Source organism: Aedes albopictus, chromosome 3 (assembly GCF_035046485.1).
Source record: "Aedes albopictus strain Foshan chromosome 3, AalbF5, whole genome shotgun sequence".
In the NCBI taxonomy this organism is placed as follows: Eukaryota; Metazoa; Arthropoda; class Insecta; order Diptera; family Culicidae; genus Aedes; species Aedes albopictus.
Window position 1 is genome coordinate 50,297,712 of NC_085138.1, and position 21,412 is coordinate 50,319,123.

At 40.0% G+C, this 21,412-nt stretch overlaps 1 protein-coding gene across 3 annotated transcripts in view; it reads left to right on the top strand.

Annotated features, from left to right (window-relative positions):
* The window catches only part of LOC109398743 (uncharacterized), a 175,869-nt gene that overhangs the window by 90,502 nt on the left and 63,955 nt on the right, over positions 1–21,412 (top strand). For all 3 annotated transcript variants that reach the window (XM_062859131.1, XM_062859132.1, XM_029870501.2), the window contains exon 2: positions 11,034–11,103. The gene's annotated coding sequence lies outside the window, so the exon portion shown is untranslated. The remainder of the gene's footprint in view (positions 1–11,033; positions 11,104–21,412) is intronic.

Sequence of the window (21,412 nt, forward strand, 5' to 3'; positions counted from 1 at the left end):
TTTAGCATGCTAAGTGTCTGGTCTACGTACCGTTCCTTCACCGGGGCGAAAACATCGTCTACGTAGCGCCACCACACTCGGGGAAAAAGCTTCTGTTTCTGGGCTTCATTTTCTAGATCGCTCATAAACAAATCGGCCAGAAGTGGTGAGAGCTTACTACCCATGCTCAGGCCAAAGGTCTGTTTGTAGTATTTTCCCCGGAAGTTGAAAAAATTTTGGTTCATACAGACCTTGGCAACAGAGAGATAAGCCTCGATGTGGTTTAGTGGCACTCGGCACCGTTCCAAGTGTCGGCGCAGGCTTTGCAGAGCTTCAGTGGCTGGTACGCTCGGAAATAGAGCGGCGACATCGAACGATACCAGAATTTCACCTCGTCGCAATTTGAACCCCTCTAGCTGCTCAACCAAATCCACCGAGTTTTTAACACTTTTTCCATGCTTCACAGGGTATTTTCTCATTTCTTCCACTAGCCACGCTGCCATTTTTTCGGTAGGGGTACGGATGTTGGACGAGATCGGGCGCATACCTACCGGATTCTTATGAATCTTTGGTAGGCAATACAAGGATGCCACCGTCGGGTTTGGAACATGGAACTTTCGTTCCAACCTGTCTTCGCCCATCAAGTTAGCTACCTTCTTCCGGACATGATTCACTTCCTCAACCATTCTGTTAAGAGGATCTTTCGGCTTTCCGTTTTTGAAAGTAAACTCTTCATACGGACCGGCACTGATCATGTCCCGAACGCGCGAGTCGTAATCTTCTCTATCCATAATCACTACCGCGTTCCCCTTATCGGCACGAGAGTATATCACATCACGAGATTTCAACAGACGGATTGTGCACCACGTATCGAAGTTGGCGCGATTTTTGCTCTCCTTTTTGCTCGCCGTTCTCACTATGCATTCCTTAACACTGTGACGGGTGGCTGCTTTATATTCGTGTCGCGCACTCGTTTTTCTAGATTGTGGGTAACACTCCACAACGCCGCTTGCCAGCATTCTTTCTTCTCTTCATCACATCTTCGCGGGATACACTCGGTTACAGTATGAAATTCCACTTTTTGCAGCAATTGCAAATGGAGTGGATATAACTGCTCTTCGACTTCGGACAATTTCTTATGTTTCCACCTAATTTCTTCAACTAACCAGATCTTCTTGGCACTATTGGTAGCTCTTTTACTTGCTTCACTGTTGGTGGATGGCTTCATATGGATGAAGTTCGGTATCAGACCCTTTCTTTTACAGCGGGTGAGGAACTGGATGTGTAATTGCAACATTCTCTTCTTCGCAATCAATCGGCCATAAAGGCGAAAGCACTCTGAGGTTGTAGCCTGCATTTCACAATTTACTTTACAGTTGCACTAACGTAAGAACTTCACGACACACACAATACGCGACGCGACACAAGACAACACTTATCGTTCTTACAATCGTCAAGAAAAGATTTAAAAAATTACCTTTTGTCGACCGGTTTCGGGCGAGATCTAGCCCATCTTCAGGACAATGTCCGACTGACTGCGGTGTGTTCGTACGTTGTTCGTATACGTCCAAAAGAAGAGAAATTTACTCTATCGTCAAGTCTGCTAGGTCGAAGAGACACGATGCGATGGGAGGGTCATCCTCATTCATCAATTGCTTTTTCGACCCTGTGATGAACATGGATTCCCATGCATTCAAATGCGAAGATTTGTTGACACATTTGAGCAGTTTCGCTTCTTCCCAGTTGATGTTGTGATTACTGCTCGCTGTATGAACTGCCACGCTGGATTCGTTTTGTTTGTTTGTGTCAACGGCATTCTTATGTTCCCTGATTCTGGTTTTGAATTTCCGGCGTGTCTGACCTATGTAGACAGCTGGACAGTCCCTGCATGGAATTTCATAAATTCCTGACTGCTCATCCGGGGGAACCTTATCCTTCAGATTGCATAGTAGTTCACGTAACGTGTTGGCGCTTTTGTGCACTACTTGCAATCCATGTCGTTGAAGCTTCGATTTTATTGGGTTGGTTACTTTAGGGTAGAACGGTAGGCTAATCCTTTTTGTTTGTCCTGCTATTGGCTCCAGCGTTGTTATGTTCTGACGGTGTTTTTTGCGTTTGTGTTTTTGTAGAATTTTGTCTACGAAAGTTCGGTTGTATCCATTGGTGCCCAAAAGCAAGCCGCCTTCCATTCTATGGCTCACCGGCTCTACAATGTACCGTTGGATAGCGTAGAATTCAAGGAAGAACAGAATCGAATTTACGCTGCAGCCGAGGTCAATGGATACAACCGAACTTTCGTAGACAAAATTCTACAAAAACACAAACGCAAAAAACACCGTCAGAACATAACAACGCTGGAGCCAATAGCAGGACAAACAAAAAGGATTAGCCTACCGTTCTACCCTAAAGTAACCAACCCAATAAAATCGAAGCTTCAACGACATGGATTGCAAGTAGTGCACAAAAGCGCCAACACGTTACGTGAACTACTATGCAATCTGAAGGATAAGGTTCCCCCGGATGAGCAGTCAGGAATTTATGAAATTCCATGCAGGGACTGTCCAGCTGTCTACATAGGTCAGACACGCCGGAAATTCAAAACCAGAATCAGGGAACATAAGAATGCCGTTGACACAAACAAACAAAACGAATCCAGCGTGGCAGTTCATACAGCGAGCAGTAATCACAACATCAACTGGGAAGAAGCGAAACTGCTCAAATGTGTCAACAAATCTTCGCATTTGAATGCATGGGAATCCATGTTCATCACAGGGTCGAAAAAGCAATTGATGAATGAGGATGACCCTCCCATCGCATCGTGTCTCTTCGACCTAGCAGACTTGACGATAGAGTAAATTTCTCTTCTTTTGGACGTATACGAACAACGTACGAACACACCGCAGTCAGTCGGACATTGTCCTGAAGATGGGCTAGATCTCGCCCGAAACCGGTCGACAAAAGGTAATTTTTTAAATCTTTTCTTGACGATTGTAAGAACGATAAGTGTTGTCTTGTGTCGCGTCGCGTATTGTGTGTATCTATGTTAATAATTTCCTTGTGGTTTCATTCTGGTAATATTTTCTTCTCTTTTAATAATTTTGAAGTCTTGATACGTTTCTTATGTAATATTATCTTCAAATTTGAGACAACCAACGTGTTAATTTCTCTGCAATTGGGTTGTTTAGTAAGTAAAATATTGCTATTTTCTATAACCTAATCAATAGAGCTCATTTTTGGGTGGAGAATCCAATGATAAAATAATCCGGGTACCCCTAATGATCCCAATTGAAGTACATGCCAAATTTATATATGTTAGATATAAAATCAATTCTATTCATCATCTATAGTTGAGATTTTGTCTTTAGTAATGCATTTTTTTTTAACTAGGTTTTTTTTTCCTAAAATTAATCAAATTATAATTGTTTCAAATATTTTGTTGCAAATGTATCACACTATTTTTATTCAAAACATAAAACATTTATCAAAATCATGTTTCCTAGAATCTTTGTTATTGTATTATATTGCATGTGACGTTTTTTTTTTATTAATAAGTAAACCACAAACAAAACATAAACACTATTTGAGATATTCGCTGTTTCACAAAAAAATATTATACACCAGTAGTAGCAAAATTCGTAATGCCAGTTATACGCCATTGGTGCCGGAAAACTAACTATGACTATGGCTGTGGTATTTTAAAATAAAGTTATGCAATCAACGTTTTGCTATAAACATTTATCATGTGACATGGAATTTTAAAAATACAATCAATATACTTAATCAAAATATTCATTCAGATCGAAATTTAAATCCAGTCATCCTTGGCATATTTGTAATGTGCCATAGTAGTATGGCTCTATTTATACATGAATAGTAATTTTTTTCTGTTAAAGTGTATACTTTAAACTCTGTTTTATTCTAATAGAAATTTGTGTTTTGGCAATTTAATGGATGATAATAGTTTCTTCAATTTATCTATAGCCAGCTTGCCAGCAGGCGGTTATATCCAAAATTATTTTAGTGACTAGTGATAAGTGTAAAACTATGTATGTTGCATGGACAAGATGTTCAAGTATGCCCTTTCAAGTTACAGGTTTTAGGATGTTTCGTAAATTTAAACATTGTACCCTATCTTAAACTGATCATTGTAATAAGGTGACATATTTCTATAATGCGAAATGTGCTCGACTTTTCTATGTACACATATCCAATTATATGGAGTGTTGTAAAGTTCACATAAGGATTTAACCTTCCAGGACGCGTGCCATCAAGCAATGAAACTGCTACGCGCTCGGGTTGTGTTGAACTTTTTACACCAGCGCGCATGCTGAAGGGTTAATGTAGCATTGTCAATTGAATTTTAAGCATTTTCAAGTGCTGTGTACTGTATGTGAATTTGATTTTCGCCAACATCTGGGTTATATGTGTGACATGCGTCCTATTTTTGAATATGTAAAACACTATAAACTTCACACTAAAACAACATTTACACGTTAGCTTGCACGTTAACGTTCCAATTTATACATCAATAATAAATGATAATCGTCTTACCGTGATTTGCTTTGTACTTACGCATTGTTGTTAATCTTTTGGTTCACATGTATGCTTATCCAGCAACCGATAGGGTTTCTTTATAGAATAGAGCTTACTGCATTTCCCTTTGAATTCGCTTAATACGTCTTCAGTTTTGGAAAGTAATACATCTGCTGCTGAACTGGCATGCGATAAATCAGCTCAAGCTAAAATTATTCAATGGAAATATTTCAACCATATACATTGATCAGTATATTTTCGCAGAGTAAAAAAAATTTCACATCGAGATGTTCCATGAAGTGATCTCGTCTTCTGTACTTCGGGTTCCTCATGTTTACATACAGTTTTACAAATAAAGTCCAAGTGGAATATATTGTGAAAACTAAACACAAGGAAGCCATCCCTAAAAGTACCAGAACCTTTGCTGAGACATTCAATGAATTGGTCTCCGATCTGCTCTTCGGGTTCTCTATAGTTTAAATTGTCCTATGAAAACATGATTTAGCTTCATCCAAAATTCTGGGATTCCAGTAAGATATATATCTATATAGAAACTTTATCCCTAAGAACAAGGACATGTCTAGTCAAAGCGTACAATTTAATATAGATACTTCATCCCTAAAAGAGCCAGATTTTCAGCCTTGAGATTCATCCTGAGGATCGCCTCCAGGTCTCAAGCTGCTTTCAGAGAATCATCCCGCGTGCATAACCACCGGGTCTCATAATTCACCTAGCGTACTTCATCCCTTTGACTGGGTTCCACTGTTTAACAGCAGTGTACTTCATCCCATCAACAGGGTTCCGCCTTTCCATCTACTCCAAGTAGATCTGCGTACTTCATCCCATATTATTGGGTTCCGCATCGGGAATCGCCTCTGGATTCCATTTTCAGCGTACTGTCATCCCATTCTTTGAGTTCCGCTCTATATGTGAGCTTCATCCCGAAAAGTTCATCTCTGGGACTCACATTGTCTTTGCTCTGGGTCCAAATCTTCCCGGCTGGATTACATCCCTAAGATTCTCGGATGACTCTTCCTTACCATAAAAGTAATCTCTTAGAATCCGGGTCCACCGTCAGAATTCTGGAGGCATCCCTGAGAGCAATCCTTAAAGTTCACCTGCTCCGGGTCCAGGCCTTCTCGATTGGATTTCATCCCTAAGATTCCGGGTTTTACAAATGAGCGGAAATGTCCCTCAGCGTAAAAATCATCCCTGAGAATCCGGGCTCAATCGTCAGGACTACTGGAATCATCCCTAAGAGCAATTTGTTTTCTTCTTTCACCATGATTTACACTTTACCATACAGTAAATTATTTTCTCCTCGGGTTTTTTTTTCTTTCATGTTGCTTGAAATATGGAATTTGGTTTTGTATGAGCCCAGTTGTTCTTCTAACTTGCGCAAGCTTCATTTTCCTTTATTTTTCATGCTCGTCGCCAAATGTAGTGTTCTCTTGGTGGTGGTTGGAACAATAATGATTTATTAGATACTGCTAAATGTCAATGATACAATTCATGGCTACTACGATCCTACAGGCGGTGAGTTAGTTACCATATACGGTGAACCTAGCATCCAGAAGATGGTCAAAGCTGGACGGATATTGTGAGCAGGGCATGTCGCATGTTCGCTACTGATCTGGTTGGCATAAGAGAGCATGGAACGCAGAGAGCATAATGAGCGGGCCAGGTGGAGATTTTAAAGTTTAAATACACCCGATTCTTTTTTTGCACGGGTCTGGTTTTTGCTATAACTCAGTAAATTTTAAACCGATTCTCATGAAATTTTGTACATATGTAGGCACAATTAGTACTATCAGTGTACAAAATTTCATGGGAACCGGTGCAAAATTGACTGAGTGATAGCAAAATAACGACCCGTGCAAAAAGAATCGGGTGTACATTGTTATCCAACCAAACACATACAAATTGTTCATAATGTGGACCAAACAAATATCCACAATGCAATGAAAATAATAGGGGGATTCACTTAACAGCGTAAACTGATTAAACTGATTAAACGTCGCGATCACCAAGGCAATCTTTGATTATTTCTTTCACAAATTCATGAAACATTTCAAATAAGCAGAAAATTATGGCTTACGCAGCAATTTAATCTGTTTAGTGAGTACCCCTAATAAAAATCTCACCACTTAACCAGAATAATTCGACAATGATTTTTCATAAGGGCCTAACTGACTTGATCGATTTCTTTTCGTCGACTCTCTCTTTCGCTAATAACTTGATCAAAACAAACAAAATCATTATTCTTTTTGTTTCTATAGCAAGATGCAGTCATCTCCTTCGCATTTCAATCAGAAAACTTTGGGAAAACTCAATACACATTCTGTAATAACACAAAGAGAGGATCGATGAAGAGAAATCGAAAATGTCAGTTAGGCCCTAATGAAGAATCAGTGTCGAATTGATTTATTCCTCAGGGGAAAAATTCTCGTGGGAATTGTAGCACCCATCTACTTATCCCAAGCATACACAAACAAGATAGCATAAACTGTTAAAAGAACAGGCCAAAGACGCCTACCTAAGCATCCAAGAAAGACGAAGAACCATGTAAAGTCAACAATCATCTAAAACGCCACTCCTACATCAAAGACCCTTCTTGATCGTATGCATGTACATACTTACAAGCGCCGTTAAACCTCAGTCAGTTTAAATTCCCATCAATTAAAAATTCAAATCACCTGCCACCGCCAGAGATGCAAAGCATCTTACTCTGCGGCGCATTTATCGCAAGCTTATGTTGTTAACATTTAAGCCTACCGCCAAACCAACCCACACTTTGCGCGGGAGTTAAACAGTCATTTATGACCTATTGTCTTCCTGTGAGAGGTCTTTCAGATGAGGTTTTACTTACTGCAAGAAGGTACAAGAGAGTCGGGTCTGCAACCGGTGATAAGACCCTGGAAAATTCTCAGCGAGTTTAGGTTTTTAATTGATCCGGCGCCGCTTTTGCTATCGTTGTAGAGTTTCGTACAAGCGCACGAACATGCCCAGGGAAAGGTCACCTCTGGAAAACCAGGTGGATTTGCATAAGATGTAGATTATTCTGACCAAGAGTTGAGCTTTGAAAGCGCGGTCTGCACAATCAGTTTGATTTTGCAATTGCCATCGTTCTTCGTGGGAGCATTAGAAACAGGTCCGCAGCTAAGGGGTACGAGTATGTTAGGTAATTTGCAATACTGCAGTCTTTGAATGCAGCAGCCACCGGTCGTGCTACGTTCGGCGCGTGGTACTACTATGAGCAAACTACTCTCATATAATTGATACTCTGGGCGAGGCAATTCCGAAATTGTTACATTCGATTATTTCCGTCATTAGTGGTGTGTAACCCCATGTATGTCCAATGTCCATCCATAGATTCATAAAGCGACATCAGAATGCATTTATCTTGAAAAGGGACATTATTACTATAGTTATAAATAAAGGAGTAGAAAAGCTCTTTCCGAATCAAAAGCAAAAAGATCCATCAAACACATCTTGCTAAAAATGTTTACAACTGCATAACTCAAAAGACAACGAGAAGCTGTTTAAATTTCTACTGTGGCTTGGAAAAGATTTTATTTGAGCAACAAACAAATTATTTGATTGCGGAAAATATTCAAAATTTAAAAACAGAACATTGAATTCGACATTTTTTTTCATATTTTATTCAACAGAACTTTCTTTTAGAGCTGGAATTTATTTTTTCAGTATTTAGACCTTTACTTTCGTACTTAGAACAATTTTTAAAAGATTTACAGATTCCACTTCTTGACAGTCGACCAATTACTTGACATGTGTTCACCAAAAGTTATGAAAAAAAAAATTCTACCCAGCTTTCAATGCAGATTAAAAATATAAAGTTGTCTTAAGGTGAAACATCAAGATAGCCCATTGCAATTTGGCATACAAACTTTAGAGGCACAAATCTGACGAACAAAGCATCGAACCAAGTCGCACTTGATTATCCTGGCTTTGCTCACTTGCAAAAAGAGGCAGCTTTTCAAAATCGACCGCATTTGTTTACGAATTTTTAAGATTTGTGCTTTTGAAAACGTGAGTAGGGGTGCAAGTTGGCCATTGTGGCAGCCATATTGGTACTCTCTGAAGTTTCTCCTTAATACCCCTAGAATCTATCATCAATCTCATAATATGACTACCTATTTATTGATGGATGCTGTGATTTAACTTTATTTATATTTCATCCACTGTTATATTGCAGCAAAAAAAAAGTGTTTTAATTTGATCCATCTGGTCTGTCATATGCTCATCTTTTCCACTTTCAATTTGTACCATGACCCTGCTTTCTCGTCGAGCAGCATGTCGAAACAACTCGAACGCCAAAAACAGAAATCAGTTCAAAGTGTGTTTTGATTGGCATGTGGCATTGATTTTGTTTTCACCCCGTAGCTTCTACTATTTGAAACCACCTATGATGATTAAACTCCTCACCTATAGCCGTATTGAGGTCGTACTGCATGCACAGACATACAGAAATATCACTCGGGGTATTTTCACTTATTTTCTGGATATCGATTGATAAAAAAAATCCGTCAGGCAATGGGACTCTCACATTGTTTTCGATTGGGTTTGATGTTGGCATTTTATAATATCCCTTTCGGGACGGAGCGCAAAATAGTGAAATCTCCATACAATTGATTGAACTTTGGCTCTCCTCGGGTTGCTATCCGACATCCTGAAGACGTGGCCCGCCCACCGTAGACTCCCGATTTTCGCGGTGTGGACGATGGTTGGTTCTCTCAGCAGCTGAAGCTGATGATGTGAAACATAGATGTTGTTAAGCTTTAAAAGGAGACACTGCAGTGTTATTTTTTTAACATACTTTTTTTTGGAGCTTGTCTGTATAATTTTTTTTGGTATCAAAAATATCGAAGTAAAAGGTTTGTGAATCGATGAAAAAAAAAAATCAAGAATAACTTTTTGACCATCCTAGGCTACTTGGCATATTTTGAGGCTAGAACTGAGATTTGTACAGTGTTTCAAACAATTGACCGAACAGCAATTTTTTTTCAAAATTATTTTCCATTCAAATGTTCATAACTATTTTATTCGTCAATCACAAACGCTGAAATTTTGACCAATCATGAACTATATATTAAAGCTCCATTGGTAAAATTTTAAGCGATATCGAATAAGTTTTCTGAAAGTTATAGAACTTTTAGAAAACTTATAAGATTTTTGAACACATTTTTAAAACATTATGTCTCAGTATGCACTCGATGCAATTTTCTAATTTTTTTGTATGTTACAGCTGATACCTAAGGTTTTCATATGCAGCTACTTTTGAGGTTTTATATTTACATATGAAAAATGTGCTTATGTAGTTGACGATGTATGAAAAATTACCTTATTTTGCACATATAATCTGCCAAATGTTTTCCACCAATAAAAGTGCATGACCTGAACAGAAAATACATAGGACCTACTCTTCATATGTAGTTCAGTAGGTCATGTATAAAAATTTAACATTAAGAGAGTTTAAAAACGTTGAAAATACTTGGCACTTTTATTGATCAAAATATGATAAATTTCCAAATGTATTGTGTCAACATATACAGATTCTTCATATTTTTTGTAGTGAATATAAAACCTCGAATAAAGCTGAGTATGAAATCCTTAGGTATAAGCTGTATCACAAAAAAATGGAAAAACTTTCATCGAGTACATATTCAGATATAATGTTTTAAAACTGTGTTCAAAAATCTTATAAGTTTTACTAGAAGTTCCATAACTTACAGAAAACTTATTTGATCTCACTCAAAATTTTACCAATGGAGCTTTAATATATGGTTTATGACTGATCAAAATTTCAGCGTATTTGATTATTGTATAAAAAAGTGATGATCAATTGTATAATACACCGTACATAGAAAAAAAAAATAAAAAAGTAGATTTTTTTAAAGAAAAATAGGTTTTTTTAAAAGGTAGGTAAAGAATATTGCAAAACAAACATGAAAAATATTTTCAGATAGAAGCTCAGCGAAATTTTATTTGGATTGAAAAGGTTACGTCTACGGGATTCGCGCGTTGAGCTGAAAATGCTTTAAACACAGACAAACAGGCGTAACTCCTAGAGCAAATTCATCAAAAACTTTTGCCCGGTGTCCTTTTTATGAGATTAATGCCACCTGTTGGTAGAACCGGGCAAGAAACTGTCGGCCATGATGGATTTCGATTTGACATTTGTCTAATACGCACACTACTACACAAATCGCCTGTAATTTTCGTTTGCATCATTCAGCAACGTGTACACTAGCAAACGTCAAAGCGATCGAACACTAGCGCCTCTGCTGGAAGGATCGCGGAAATCAAATGAATTTTGAATTGATCGTTTGTGTTCTATAACTTAAGATGAATGCCCTAGTTTAAAAATGCAGGGATGATCTAGTAGTGTAAATATAAGTGATTCATCATTTAATGTTATAAATCTTTTTAATATGTTATGAATCTGTTATATATCTGTTATAAATCTTTTTAATAAATGTCCCTTATCCCTTTCATTACAGACGCAAAAAGGTGATTCTAACAACCACAAGGAACAACAAATGGTTAAACACCTCCTGCTGCAGGATAACGGTATGATAAAATTCTTCCCAAGATTTATTTTTATATTTCCACTCAAACATTATGGTAATGAACGACGGCGTCGTCTATGTAACGACTGCTTTGTCTTGGCCTACTTCGACCTACTTCGCATCGCCCTGATTAAATTACCATTCGCTAGACACGACTTTTTGGCTATGTAGGGTAATTCGCCGATTGTTGAACGGTTAGTACCGGCATTTTGGTTTTCATTTGTTTTTCCGTGCATAATTCCACTTAAGTTGAAAAATATCCATTGAACGTCTAGATCTACTTATTTCTTATACTGCCCATTGAATTTGTATTCCCTTAAATTCCATTTTCTAAGAGAAAATAGAACATTTGTATGGGAAGTCTGTAACCCAAATGTTGAACACTTCCTTAAGCTAGCTCATCCTAATGTTGAACGGTTCTCGCCAATTGTTGAACGGTTAAAGCTTTGTTCGTAATTGATGACGTATAACCCGACATCAACCTATCATTCACCTGTTTTTATTTTGGCCACCAAACCCAACATTGACCTAACAGTTATCCGATGTGAGTCCAACAGTGGTCCAACATTTGATAAAATTTGACCCGACTTTGACCCAACATCCGATATTTTTTCACTCTGGCGGATTTTTTCCAGGTTTTTCGTGTTTTGTACCCAGCTAGTCCGAGCAGTGACAATTCATTTAAATGACAAGTAATCGCACATTTGAAGAGAGCTCTAGTGGACTGAAACCATTTTAAACATTACTAGATGCAAAAATGGCAGAGAATATTTCATTAGAAGCGAAAACGATAGAAGAAAAGTACGCCTTTAAAAGCCCCTGAAACTCTCCTAGAAACCCATGGAACCCACTCAACCCCCAAGAACACTCATGGGACGACCCTGAAATCCCTTGAAAACCCATGGGTTGCTCCTGAGCCTCCTGGAACGCCTTAACATACTCCTGGGAGCCCCTTAACACTCTGAATTCCTCTTGAACACCTCTGGAACGCCCTTGAAACCAATTGAAAACCACTGGAATCTTTCTGAAGTCCACTGGTACACCCCTAGAACATTCCTGGAACGCCCTTGAGACCCTCTGAAATGCACGGTTAGGTAAAGTGAAAAAAAAATTCTAGCAGCCATGCTAACATCGTAGGTTATGCCAGTGTTCAACAATTGGATCATGGATGCATAATGATGGTGTGATAAGAAAAATATTTTTTACAAATGAAATTACAATGAAAATGTGATTTTAAACAATGTTAAACTGTTAAAGACATCCTTCCAGTTCTTGTAACTATGGTGTGCCTTTGATATTTGTGGTCGATTTGCCAGCAAAGCTTATTTCGTAACAGCGATTTCTTAAAATTAATCTTAAGAATTGTGCAGTTTTCGTGTCATCAGCGGTACAAAATTTGCAATCAATATTTTTGGCGTAAAATATGTATAATTGTGTAACTTAATTGGATCAATATCGTAACACACATGTATACGCATCTACATCATACGTTTACGTTGAGCAAAAATTACTTAAGTAAGATTTATAATCAAATTTTCAGAAACTGTTCAACATTTGGGTGGTGTTCAACAAATAGCGAATTACCCTACAAATTGTGCCATAAAAAGGGAAAAGATCGATACACAGTTTCTTTTGTTCCGAGGAAAAGTTAAATAAGCCTCAATTTTTGAAGTGTGTATTTATAAACCACAAAATGTTGATATACCGTATTTTAAACCATACCTACTGATAGCTCTTCATAAAGACTCCTTAGTAACGCTTCATTATTGTATTTTTGTCTGCTGTACTGCCGTGAATCGCAAGTCAGTCCCATATGTAAAAAGTAGGCATTGAGAAAATGGCCTCTGAAGTTTTCAAATTCGATTTCTATACGAAACTCTAAAAAATCGCTATGAATTGAAAACTTCTGCGATCATCATGAAACTTTCACATATTGTTTCAAACGTTAAAACATAACAGTGAAAAATGTAAAACTAGCTAAAATAGTGTTAGGTCTTGTACTGGAGGGCACACAAGTTCGTAATGGGACTGACTTGCGATTACATTTCATTATGGGACAATCTGACTTGGTGTTGTTTTTTAATTTTACTGAATAAACTATATATTTTTATGCACGCAGCTGAAAGATCATCCGAAGAAAGCTCGAAAACGGCCATTAACTCATTTTTGCCCAAAATGCAGATGGGACTGACTTGCGATTCACGGCAGTGTATACAGTTGTAGAATTAATTTTCGACAACCAAGCCGACAGCTTCGCCGGTCCAAAACGAAAGACGTTTGGTCATAATGGTCTGTCTGTACTTTCCCTAAGGTCACGATCGATCAATCGCGTGTTTCAATTAGCCGCAAAGCTTTTGTTCGAGTCACGACCCATCGTCGTATGACTAATACCGCGTGTAGCTGAATGGATGGAGCTCACTTGAGAATGCATTTGAAATTAGAAGACGTAGAAACTTTCATCACACATCAACAAAGAGTCTTCCATGAAGCCGATCAATAAATCACACAGTCGTTATTACCGCCAAACTGGGACAGTCTCGCTCGATGACAAACGATTAAGATTGACTTTGACATTCAAAACGGTCGTTGAGTTTGTCTGCTAGCGGGTGTGGGACGATAATTTCAAGCTGCGATCGATCAATATTCCGAAGAGAATCGCGAATGAAAAACGAAACAGAGTGTGTGACTTGCAATGAATCAATACGTTTGTTTGTTTATCTTTCAAGCAAATGAACGACAACGATACACGCTATCGCACATGAAGCTTAGCATACATGCACAGTTACCGCTAGCCTAGCTGGATAGTCAACGATATGTAGCAGCAACGGTTTGACAAACTTACATTCTGCCATTTGTTGACCAACTTTAGGTCGTCATACATTCCTCAATCAATGGATAGTGAACGGTTGTCATGTATCAGTAATTGCGGTGATCGTTGACGCTGACTCCAGTGTAAACTTACCTATGGCAAGACTTGCAATTATGACACATTTGGGCTATTGGTGTCGTCGGTAGACTCAAGTGAGTGGACGCATCTTTACTATTATTTTTTTTTATCAAAAATAAAACAATTTTATTAACATGTAATACAATTTAAGAAAGACTAGCGCTTGAGCCTATTGCTATTTAGCGCTGTAGTTGGAGGAAATGCCAATGCAGAACCCGTAGCTTCCGGGAAGGAAGCCCAGCCCCCTGGGTTAGAGGGTTGGTGTCAGGCCCTGCGAGCCAGCCGTAAAAAAGACTAGCACCGGAAAATCAACAAGAGAAGAATGCGAACCGATACCAATGGCCACCTGTCTGCACCAGTTAGTAGTCAAGATCTAAAAAACCGAACAGCTACCGGAGGAGTGGAAGGAAGGGATAATCTGTCCCATCCACAAGAAAGGCGACAAGTTAATGTGTGAGAACTTTCGAGCGATCACCATTTTGAATGCCGCCTACAAAGGGCTATCCCAGATCATCTTCCGTCGTCTTTCACCTAAAGTAAATGAGTTCGTGGGAAGTTACCAAGCCGGTTTCATCGACGGCCGGTCGACAATGGACCAGATCTTCACCGTACGGCAAATCCTCCAGAAATGCCGTGAATACCAGGTCTCAACGCACCACCTGTTCATCGACTTCAAACTAGACGTGTGCGCCGCCGTCACCGACGATTTTTCCACGCCGCCGCCGCCAGGTAAATTGACTCGGCGCGCCGCTGTTCATATTTTTCCACGCCGCCGAACAAAATTTCCCACGCCGATGAGAAAACCACAAAGTTTTTTTTTCTCTTAACACTTACCGAACCACCTGAGTATTTTTTCAACAGTTTCTATTATTTTTTCTTGTGCATATTAGGCATGTTTTTTTTTAGTTCTTCTTGTGATTTGTGTAACATTTTTTTTTATTATTTTAATCATTTCTTACTGCAATATTTTGTAGATCCTCACTTATTCTATATTTTAATCACCGAGTCTCTGTTGTAAACCATGACGGATGCGGTCCACAGCTACATTCTCCTACATATTCTTTGTATATCGCTTTTGAAATTTTCATGGCAATTTGCGAATAACATACTTGAAGGCACATATTCCATGAAATCTTCAAAATTCCCATAGAAGATCCTTCAAAAATTTCACCATGAATTCTTCCAAAAAACATGCCTAAGAAACTCCTTCATGAATTATTAAAAAAAAATTCCGGCGATTGGTTCAGAAAACCATCCATGGGTTCCAGACATTCTATCAGCGCTTAATTTTTAGAAAATGATGAGTCCAGAATTCTTTCAGAAATATCTCCAACGATTCTTCAAGCAAAAGTAAATGTGAATGTTCCTTCAGAAATATTTTTAAAGATGATTTAACCCTTTGGAGCCGGAGGGGTCATATATGACCCCGGCGATGAAACCGAGCATAACAAACGTGTTCGACACCAGCGAGGTTGCGTCGACAGCGGCGAAAAAAAATCGGCTTCAAAAGGTTAAGTTCTTCCATAAATTCACGCAAAAATGTCCATTTTCAACCTCCCTCCCTCCTATGCCACACTTTTTGAATAGGACCTTCTCTGAAAGTATCATTCTTCGGAACCCTCCCTTCCCCCTCTTCAAAGCGTGGCGTAACTTATGGACGTTCCCTCATCAGAAATAACTCCATGAATTATATTTACACAGTATTCCCAGGGTTCCTCCATCGGTTGCTTCGAAAATTCTTTCAGGGCATATTCTATGAATTTCTTTATGGAGCGTCTCCAGGAAATTTTCCAGTAGTTCTTCCATGATTTTGTGTAGTAGTTCCACTAGATATTATGATTTTTGTAAAAAAATAATATAGAGATTCCTTCCGGGTATTCCTCCATGTATTTCGCCAGAAATTCCTCCTAACATTCTTCCAAGGATATCATTAGGAATTCTACTCTGGTTTTTTTTTAAAGAAAATCTTTTAGAAAGTTAGAAATATCTTCAGTAACAATTCCTGGAAAGTTTTTCATACAATCCTTTGGAAATTTCTAGGAACCTTAACAGAAGTATTATTTAAAAGTATTTCGCCCGACAGAATTCAGAGATTTCTTTAAAAATATGTTCATGGATTATTTTGGGAATTCTTTCCGAACATCCTCCATGCATTTTGATAAGAGATTTCTCTTGGATTTTTTCTAAATAATTATTAATAAATCCTCGTGGGAATTCCATCAAGGGTTTCTGAGGGAGAGTTTCCAGAAAATTCTTTATCAGCTCTTTCTCGAATTATTTCCGAAAATTCCTTGGGATTCTTTCACATAATCTTGCAGGGATTCGTTCTAGAATATCTCCAGGAATTTCTTCAGGAATTTTATACACAATTTATTCAAAAAAACAAAAAAAAAACCTCCAAGGATTCTTTCAGAAATTCCTCCATTTATTTCATCCAAAACTTACTAAGGAATGCCTTCTGAAATATCACTTAAGACTCCTTCACTGCCATTCTACTCATAATCGCCCCATGTTATACTACTGAATCAGTAGTATAAGAATTTTTCATGAATGTCAATAAGAGATTACCTCTAACATTTGTCAATGGATTTTTTTTTATTTTCAGAATTTTCAGAGAATTTTCACCGATTCTTTCGAATATTCGTCCAAGGGTCCAGTGTAAGAATCACTTATAAAATTTAGTCAGGGGCTACCAAAGAATGCCTAGAAGGTTTCTTTTTGGAATGCCTCCTGCGGTTTTTTCAGGAATATTACCTGGGATCCTTCTTCTGGTGTTTCTTCCGGGAATTCTGTGAGATATTATATCACAGAAATTTGCAGAAGTATTTTATGAAATTACAAAATATGTAGGAAATTTTCTTCAAGGTTTATCTGATGAGATTTAATTTTATTGAATCCAATACAGAAACAATCGTTGAAGCAGCTCCTGAATAAGTATCTGGGGAATAGGAAATCTTGAAAAAAATCTTCGAAAATCCGTCCAGAAATTGAAGACAAAGTTACTAGAAGAATTCTTGAATAAATCGTCTAATTAATTTTTGAAGCCCGGAGAACTTCTGGAGATATTTCTGGATCTTGAAAGAATTTCTTGCAAAATATCTGAATGCTATTAGGGGATAAAATTCCCTGATACAATTTCCCTAGAAGAGCTTGTGATGTATTCTTAAAGGAATTGCAAAAAGAAATTTTCCTGGAAAACAGGAGAATGCTGTGCAGTAATTCCAAGAGGAGATATTATTGAAATATTCCCGGAGAAACGCCAAGAAATAAATCCTGAAGTGATTTCTAAAGGAACTGCTGAATGAATCTCTAAATGGATTTTTTAGGTTTTTTAGGGTCATTGAAAAAAAATCTGAAAGAATCCTTGAAGGAAGGTTTCTATAAATCTATAGAGATGTTCACGATCCCACCCATGCAGGGATTTTCTAGAAAGCCCCATGGAGGAACTTTCTGAAGAATCTATTGAGAATTTTATGGAGCAATTCCTAAAGAAACGTCTGAAAAAATCCCTGGAGGAATTCCTGAAAAGAGTCCTAACAGAACTCCAACAAAAATTTCAGATTTTACCATGACAGCACTGGTCTAAAATGAGTTTTAAAAAAGAACATCGTCTGAAAAGACGTGCGACGTTGTGAATTTCTATCTTGAAGAATCCTTTAGTAAATTTCCTGGTAAACATCCTCGAAGATTTTCTCTGAAATTCATACCATAATTCTTATGAGGATAGTTTTTGTTGAAACTTCTGATTTACATACGTTTAAACCTTTCACTCGAAGTATATGATTATTGTACTTAAGCAAATTATTCAGTATTGACGTTTTAATGACTAAAAGCAACACTTCACTAAAATAAAAATAATAAGGTCACGCCGATTACACCGCAGCCGCTGCCGCCGCCGCCGCCGCCGCCGAATAGGGTGTACGGCGTGGCGCCGGCGTCACCGCCACCGCTGCCACAAATTACTATATACGCCGCCGCCGGTGAAAACTGCTTCGGCGCACACGTCTACTTCAAACGGCATACGACAGTATCGACCGCACAGAGCTATGAAAAATCATGGACGAGAACAGCTTTCCCGGGAAGCTTACCAGACTGATAAGAGCAACGATGGACGGTGTGCAGAACAGCGTAAGGATTTCGGGTGAACTATCCAGTTCATTCGAATCTCGACGGGGACTACGACAAGGTGAAGGACTTTCCTGCCTACTATTCAACATCGCCCTGGAAGGTGTTATGCGACGAGCCGGGCTCAACAGCCGGGGTACGATCTTCACGAAATTCAGCCAATTCGTCTGTTTTGCGGATGACATGGATATATAGAACATTTGGAACGGTGGCAGAACTGTACACCCGCCTGAAACGCGAAGCAGCAAAGGTCGGACTGGTGGTGAATGCGGCTAAGACAAAGTACATGCTGGTAGGTGGGACTGAGCGAGACAGGACAAGCCTTGGCAGCAATGTTACGATAGACGGGGATACTTTCGAGGTGATAGAAGAATTCGTCTACCTCGGTTCCTTGCTAACGGCGGACAATAACGTGAGCCGTGAAATACGAAGACGCATCATCAGTGGAAGTCGTGCCTACTATGGGCTCCAGAAGAAACTGCGTTGAAAAAAAAATCACCCCCGCACCAAATGTACCATGTACAAGACGTTAATAAGACCGGTGGTTCTCTACGGACACGAGACATGGACGATGCTCGAGGAGGACCTGCAAGCACTCGGAGTTTTCGAGCGACGGGTGCTAAGGACGATCTTCGACGGCGTGCAGGAGAATGGTGTGTGGCGGAGAAGGATGAACCACGAGCTCGCTGCACTTTACGGCGAACCCAACATCCAGAAAGTGGCCAAAGCCGGAAGGATACGATGGGCAGGGCATGTTGCAAGAATGCCGGACAACAACCCTGCAAAGTTGGTGTTTGCTAACCGTCCGGTTGGTACAAGAAGGCGTGGAGCGCACGATGGGCGGACCAGGTGGAGCGTGATCTGGCGAGTGTTGGACGTGACCGACGTTGGAGAGCTGCAGCTGCAAATCGAGTATTATGGCGGCAAATTGTTGATTCAGTATTATCATGAATTTGATGTTAACTAAATAAATGAAACAATTTAAGAAATATCTTATCTGGAGCTAAGATAATTAAATCGACCACATCTGCATTAGCATTTAGCATTATTCGTAGGTGGTACAGTCCTAGACCGCTGTTATGAGGGTTGCCTCCTTCCCGTCCGAACCAAGGCACAAAGATTTGGGACTAATCTCTGACTCTTAGACAAGACTGACGCAATCCTCCAATGGTCGAGCATTGTCCTGGCCACGTCCTTGCGACTGCTGAGGAATGGGAAAGGATGGTTAGTTTTGGACAATTAAATCGACCACATCTGCATCAGCCGAAAATGGAGACGGAGCCTTCGTGATGTGCGGATCAAACGTAGCGCCAACATTGCGTCCGACCATCATCTCCTAATCGGCGAGATCTGACTGCGCATTTCCAGGATCCAGCGACAGGAGGAGAAAATCGAGCGCCGGTTCAACACACGCCGACTGGAAGACGCTGCGGTGAAAAGGTCCTTCGTCGAAGAACTAAAGAACCGTGCTGCGAATATTCCAGAAGGTGGAAGCGCAGAAGATCAATGAAGCGCCATCAAGAATGCCTTCATCGCCACCGGCGAGAATAATTTGGGTGAGCTACGCACCCGAAGAAAGCAGTGGAACATAGATGATACCTGGAGAAAGATAGAGGAGCGAAGGAACGCCAAAGCCGCGATAGAGCGAGCGAAAACACGAGGAGCCAAAGCCGTAGCCCGTGAGCGCTATTCGGGTCTCGAGAAGGAAGTGAAACGCTCATGCAGACGTGACAAAAGAGCGTGGGCGGACTCTCTAGCCGACGAAGGCGAGAAAGCCGTAATCACAGGCGACATCCGTCTCCTCTACGATGTCTCACGTCGCCATAGTTGGACCAAGATGAATGCTACGATGCCCGTGCCCGTGGAAGACACGTCTGGACAGTTACTGAACCGGGTCGACCAGTTGAAACGCTGTTTCGAGCAATTTGGAATCCTTTTCCAAATGTCGGTCACGCCATCAACACCTTCCTCAGCATGATCCGCCAAGGGTTCGACGCATTACCTGTGTCAACACCGAAGCTCCATCAGTGCAGGAGATAGAAACAGCCACCCGTAGCATGAAATCGAACAGAGCCCCAGGGGTCGATCGCATATCAGCTGAAATGATCAAAGCTGACCCCGTAGTATCCGCACAACTACTGCATCACTTATTCTGCAATATATGAAAAACCGCGACATTTCCGGCCGACTGGATGCAAGGCGTCTTAGTAAAGGTATCCAAAAAGGGTGACCTGACTGTATGCGATAATTGGCGGGGCATCATGTTACTGTGTATTGTTCTCAAAGTCCTCTGCAAAGTGAACCTTAACCGGATACAGGAGAAGATAAGCGCAACTCTCCAACGGCAGCAAGCAGGATTCCGTGCCGGACGATGCTATGTGGACCATATTGTCACGCTCCGTATCATCTTGCAGCAAATCAACGAATTCCAAGAATCTCTCTACCTGGTGTTCATTGATTACGAAAAAGCTTTCGATCGTCTCAACCACGGAAACATGTGGGAAGCCCTCAGGCGCAAGGGTGTCCCTGAGAAAATCTTCGGCCTCATTGAAGCACAGTACAGAGCATTTTTGTGCAGAGTATTGCACAACGGTGTTTTGTCTGATTCCATCCGGGTCGTTGCTGGAGTGAGGCAAGGATGTAGACTATCACCGCAACTGTTCCTCATCGTAATCGACGAGATCCTGGGGGATGCGATTGATCGTGAACCAAATCGTGCAGCAACCCACGCCAACCCATTACCATGGAGCACCTATAAATGACTTCGAACTGACTAATGGCGTTGCTCTCCTAGGATAACGGCGCTCTGATACGCAGAGCTAGCTCAATGATCTTGCCGATCGCTCCTCGGTGGCAGGTCTTACCATCAACGTCAGCAATCTTGTTGACTAAATCATTGGATGTAAACACGGTCAATCCTTCCAGCTTAACGGTAGCTATAGGTAAGCAGTGGAGTTTGTTGAATTCTTCCAATAAATATTGACGATTTCCCCCCTTATCGAACGCGACGATTTGTATCCGTCGCGGATGAAACCGTCGCCAGAGTCGTCGAAACCGTCACCACAGCAGCAGAGGTGGTGCTTGATTCGTCGCGATGATTCAGAAATACCGACTGAAAGTTGGCAGCGCGTTTTGTCGTGAAAGCAACATACAATACCTTGGTTGCGACTTTAAGAAATGTATTGAAAACAGTCAGACTAACGCAACAAAGTCCGCAATTTCAACTCTATACTTGAAA